We start from the raw sequence: 6,000 nt of genomic DNA, 5'->3' as shown, positions 1-6,000 counted from the left end.
GGCGGTGCCGAGCGGGATCGGGGCGATGCCCGAGCCCTCCCGCGCCGGGGGCGTCGCAGCGGCAGCTTTTGGCGGGGTCCCAATGACACGAACTTTGCCACGGGGGCTGCGCGAAGCAGCCCTGGCCGCTGCGGGCCGAGAGCCCGAAGCTGCCAGTTCAGCCCCAAACCTCGCGCCGGCCGAGTCCGCGCGCCGGCGAGGAGGCGGACAAAGAGCCTTTTAGAGGGCTCGGCTGAAGAGCGAGAGCGAGGCGCTGCTGAAAACGCCGGTAATTGGCTTTCTCGGCATCCTCTCCCCGACGCTCCCAGCTCCGTCTGAGCAGAGACGCGTTAATGACAGGTTCGGACGGCCCCGGCGTTGCCTCTTTCCCAGTACGTGTGAATTAAACCTTATGCCTGTCAGCAGGGAATTTGGGAGATCAATTGGCAGGCAATTAAAGCGCACTGAGAGTTTGGTGCGTGGAGGAACAGGCAGCAAAAAGGTTTAATCTTGGCGAGATCCTGCTTGTGACCGGTGCCAGTGAATGAAGCGCTGGGAGAGAGCCATGGGGGAAGTAATACCTGGGGACCGGGGGAAATGCATTTGGCAGCGAAACCCCGGTTCCTTTTAGAGGGTTGAGGGAAAGGGCAGGAAACGACGCGGCTCTTGGCCAGGCTGCTCCTGCCGCCCCCCCCGCAAGGGCACCCCGAGCGCCCTGGGCACTTGCCCCGGTGGGGAGCTTTTAAGGGAAAAAGAGGGGAAAACCGTGCAAACGAGCGAGGAGCTTCGGTCGCTGTGCGAGAAGTGCTCGTGCAGGGATAAACGTGGAGTTGCAGCGCCAGGAGGCCGCGCAGCCCCGTGGGCTTCCGAGCGGGCTCCGGTGGCTCGCGGGCCGTATCCCCCCCCCCCCCGGCTCCGGCCGGCCAGCGGAGAGCAAAGGCGTCGCTCTGCCCTTCAGGACAAAAAGGAGCCAAAGGCTGCCTGACATCACCGCTCGTTTTGGGGAGGTTTCTGTTCACATGACGGCCGCAGCCTCCACAAAGCGGCGGATTGTTTCCCGCGGGCGCCAGGAGCGTTTTGGCCTCCTCCGAAGGGGGGAGCGGGGGGAGGCTTTTTCCAGGGAGCTCTGGCCGGCCGCTGACAGCCCCGGCGCCCGGGAGCGGCTCCCTGCGGCCCTCCCGCACCCGGCCGGCGTTTGTGGCCGGCTCGTTACTCGTGCCGGCCCTGGCCGCTGCGCTCGGAGACGGCTCCGTGCCGCAGGGCCTGGCGTTTGCCGGGAGCGCGGAGCCAGCGTGGCGGAGCTGCCCGGGGAGGGGACGACGCTCCAGCGTGGCTGGGGCGAGGGATGGAGGAGAGGGTCACGCACGCACGTGCGCACGCATTGCCGGGGCCTGTGCGACAAGGGAGAGGAGACTCAGCAGCCTTTGCCGGCTGCAGATCGATACCGCAGCCTGGAATAGCCCGGAGAGGCATCCGCTGGGGTCACGCAGACAAGAGCAAGCACCTGGGACTAATTGCACTAAATAAATGAGCAATTAAGGCTATTGCAGGAAGACTAAAACATCCCAGACCTCTCCCTGACCACCCCCCACGCCGTTCCCACGAGAACGGCCACCCATCCTGGGAGCACAGCAGCCGGCAGGTCCCCACCGCGCGGAGGGACGAGGGGGCTGCCGGGGACCCCACGAGGGCCGGGCCGGGTCAGCGGGGCACGGCCCGCTTCGGGCCAGCTGCCGGGGAATTGAAGCGCCTTTGTGCGAGGGGCGCTGGCTGCGGCCCGGCGCTGGACCGGCCGTCACCCCCAGCCGGCGGTTTGTTTGCTCTTTCGCCGCCGTAAATCAGGCAGCGACGGCTGCTATTTCGGTGCCCGCCCGGGGCTCTTCCGGCCGCGGCGCTGCGGAAACACCACGTTCCCCCCCCCCCGGCAAAGCCAATCCCGCCGGCCTCGGAGGGGGTCCCCGCACAAATCCTGCGATCCTCACCCCAAAGCCAGGGTGGCAAAGCAGGAGAAGCAGCACTGCTGGATCCAATCCTAGCAGCTGTGCACCCAGGCATTGGAGGGGGGGGAAACCCATCCCAAAGCTGCTCCCCATCATGTGATCGGGGCTAATGAGCAATTAAGTTAACGAGGAGGGGAGTCAGTCCCTTTGGCTGTCCTGTTTGCTCTGCCAGGGCTGTAAGGTGGGTGGTGCAGCGGGGCTGCAACCCCCTGCTTTGGGGGCTGTGCAGCTCCAAGCGTCACGGGAGGCTTCGCTTTCCGCAGGGGAAAAAGGGCTGGTGCAGCCCCGGGGGGCTCTGCCCTCCGGCCGGCTGGGCTTTGCCTGTGCCCCGGCTCTCCAGAGCCCGCTTTGCTCACCAGGCACGTTTAACTCACGGCCAATTTGCTGGGAAGGAAATAAAAACGTATCCAATTAAAAAGCTGGTAGCCACAGCGAGAGAGGGTCAGCGGTTCACGTGCTAATGCAAGCAGATTTTGTTATGATTCATTAAGCCATTAGCTTTCTTTTAATTGCAGCTCTTTTAGCAAGGATGGCGTTTTACCTCGCGAGGGGAAATGGGAGCCGACCTTCAGAGAGCAAAGGCAGGAGGAGAGATGAGCCGCCCTGGCCACGCCGCCGGTAGCCCCGCATCCCGCTGGGCCCCCTGGGCCGGAGCGGTTCCCCGGGGGCAGAGGGTCTGCGTGAGCAAGGAACCGGCCAAACGAGGCTGCCTTAAATAAAAGTGGGATTTCCAAAGACCCCCAGTGCAGGTGGAGGTTTCCTCTGCTCCTGGAAAGCAGGAATTTGAAGCTGTCTTTAAAGCTCTCCTGAAAATTGAGGTTTTGTCACTGGCTTCAGCTACCTCAGACTTGATGGGAGGGAGAAAGGTGATCCAAGCTGCTCCCAGAGCTGCTGCAACGGGAAGCAGCTGGAGGCTATAGGGAAGCTAAAGGGCTCCAGGGGATCTGGGGCACCCTCGGGGGCACCCAAAGTTTGGGTCCTCCCTTACCCCGCACCAGCCCTCCTGGAGCTGCCGACCGGCAATTACCAGCCATTAAAGCCTTCCTAGCAGCGGAGCAGGGCTCTAATGCAGCCAGTTTCAGCTGGCTGCTCTCTGCCACGGAGAAGGAAACTTGGTTAAGCGGAGATAATAATCTGGGAGCGGCGTTAAGGCGAAGGGAGCAGAGCAACCGCAAGCCCAGGCGCCGCGGGCTCGGCGGGGCCGTATCGCCGCTGAGCGTCCCAGTGGGTGCGGGACCCGGCGTGGCAGCGAGCTGGGGCTCGGGCACCAGTCTCAGCTCTGGGGACCCTGGCACCTCCCACCTGGGGGCCCACGGCTGTACCCCAAACCCGCTGACACCTCCCAGCTCAGCCAGCGAAGCAGGGGGCTTGGTTATCTGGGGCAAGTCAGGTAAATCCACACAAATGAAAAGACAGGCACAACTTTAAAGCAGATTAATTAAACTGCATTAAGCCCCTGTGTGGACACAGCTGAGAAGCAAAGCAGCCTTAACTCGATTTCTCTGACTTGCAAATTGTGGCAGTGAAGCCACCTGAAATCACATTAAGGCTGTTTCCACCCTGAACCATGTCCTCACAGGGCTTTAATGTAGTTTAACTAATTTGATTTAAGTGCTCATTCAGATTAACCGGGTTACACGGGGCTTGGATGTGTTCGGGCTTGGTCCGCGAGCCGATGACGGGGCCGTGGCTGGGTGTGTTTCCTGGTGCGGTCGGCAGCAACCCAGCAACGGAGGGCCTGGCCCGGCGTCCTCACCCGAACAGACCCCGCAGGAGCTGTGAGGATGCTCTAGCTCTGCCAAGGGATGTAAACATGGTGCACAGATCACAAATGTTTTTTTAGGTTGGAAAAATGGCATTTCTGTTGAAAGGACTTATTTTGTTTGATGTGTGTTTCAGAACAAACATAGGCTGGGAATGCATTATCCACGAAAAGCTAAATGAAAAGGGAAAGAAGCCTTTCCTGCAAAGGGAAAATGTGTAAGTGCTCTCTGCTATGTGGGTTCCCTCTCTACAATGGTCAGGCGCAACCCTTACTAGCCTTTTTGGCAGGGATGTTCATGCAGTGATGGTCTTCTACGCACCCAAACACCCTCCTGAGCAGAGGAGCTGGTTACCCTGGTCTCTACCCCTTGTTGCATGGCTGCCAAAGGCCAAGAAGCTCAGAAATTATTAGGAAAATAGTGGGCAAAGGGGGTTCTTGGATGGATGCAGGCAGAGCTGGATGCCTGCAGGAAGCCGAGGTAAATCGCTGTTTTGGGAGCAGTGGGGTCTCCCAGGATGGGGCTGTGGCGCTCTACCACGCTCCTCGCGGAGGCGACGCTCGGGGCTCTGCCCTGCCGCTGGCTGCGACGTGCCAGCAGCTCAATGCCCATCTTTATAGCGGAGCGGCGGGGAAGCGCAGTGCCGGGGTCACTGGGTGCCAAGTGCTCCGATTCTCCCGAGTTTGCAAATTCCATGCCATAAATTTTTCCTGGGTGCGCGCAGGGCAGTGCCGGCTCTAGCACACCGAATTTGGGAGGGCTGGAGAAAAGGAGGCTTTTTGTTTGCGGGGCTGGCCGCTGCGGCCAGAGCTAGCGCCGGCTGCCCGGCCCCGGCCTCGCCGCTCCAGGACAAAGAGCCGCTTCTTGCCGCCGAGGCCAGCGTTTGGGCTCGCCGAGGGTTTGCCCCATCAAGGAATGTCGGCTCCGAAATGCAGCCGGCCCCGGCCCTCTGAAATCCCATTGTGAGCATCCGGAGCGCGGCCAGCCACTGCTTTTTCAAGGAGTCTTTTGGAGAGACGGGGACAGATGGGAAACAAGCCGTGACTGAGGCATCCTCCTCCTCCAGCGGCAAAGATGAAAATCTCCCCAGGATTCACATGGCCGCTCTCAGCCAGCAAGTGCCGGAGGGGATTCGTTCTCTCGGCGCCATTAGCTTGAGAAAAGCAGCTTTGGCGCAAGCTGTCTGAAGGGCTGCTGCGAAGCGTCTCGCAGAGCTGGTGCGTTGCTTCTGCACCCTGGTTTGGGAGCAAAGCAAAGGCTTTGATCTTGCCTGGCCGCTCTGCAGCCTCCTTAGAGACTCTGACAAGAGCCGCAGCTCCCGGCCCTGGAAATAGCGTCTGCTGAAGCCCCCAGAGGCTTGACACTCATGCACATTCCTCTGCCTGTCAGTGGGGGTCTCAATCCTGTGCTGTTACGGGATAAACCTCATTTGCACCATTTACCAGGGCAGACAGGGGTCTTGGGTGCTTCTGGCTGCTTTGCTCCCAAATGGAGCTGCAGGGCCGCCTGCCACAAGCCCATGGGCACAGGGTGACATCGCCCTAATGCTTCACCTTGACACAACTCCACATCCCTGGGCAGGAATTTGCACTTAATGCCTCAGCCCCCAAGTTTCCTTTTCCTTTGAGCCAGGATCAAGGGTCCTTGGGGAGCACCCTGCCGAGGGGTGGCACGAGGCCGAGCCCTGGGCACGGCAACGAGGACGGTTTCTCCCCATCGCTCCGCCTTGATTTGCAGTGCTCCATCGCTGAGCGCCCACCTCTGTCCTTGGGTAAAAATGCTTTTGTTTCATTCCTCATCTCAAGGTGGAGCCCGATGCAGCCCCAAACGTGTTTCAGCATCAGCCTGGGGCTCCGGCCCAACCTGCACCTGCCACCCTACTGGGGTGACCCCCTCCCTGGGGCGTCACCTGCCACCGGCCCCCCAGAGCTGGGGAAGGTCTCGGCGGCCGGAGACGAGCCGCATCCCCCCCGCCGCCCTGGCCACAGAGCGATGTGTCAGCGGGCGCCGCGGCGTCAAGCCGGGCTGATTCACCCTCGGGACATTCCCTGCACAAAGGGCCCATTTTTTCTCCCCCTTCGGCCCTGCCAGCGCAGAAAGCACAAGGGCTCCCAAACCTTCTCATCCGGTGGGTGTCACCGGCTCCCGCCCCAGCGGCAGAGGAGCCGGAAGGGTTTTCTACGAGCCACGGCAACGAACGGGCCCGTGCCGGGGTCTGTGCGTGTGGTGGTGGCGGGGAGGGGGCTGCAAAATGCAAA

The sequence above is a fragment of the Rhea pennata genome, chromosome 26 (genome assembly GCF_028389875.1).
Source record: "Rhea pennata isolate bPtePen1 chromosome 26, bPtePen1.pri, whole genome shotgun sequence".
In the NCBI taxonomy this organism is placed as follows: domain Eukaryota; kingdom Metazoa; phylum Chordata; class Aves; order Rheiformes; family Rheidae; genus Rhea; species Rhea pennata.
This window is presented reverse-complemented; position numbering follows the sequence as displayed.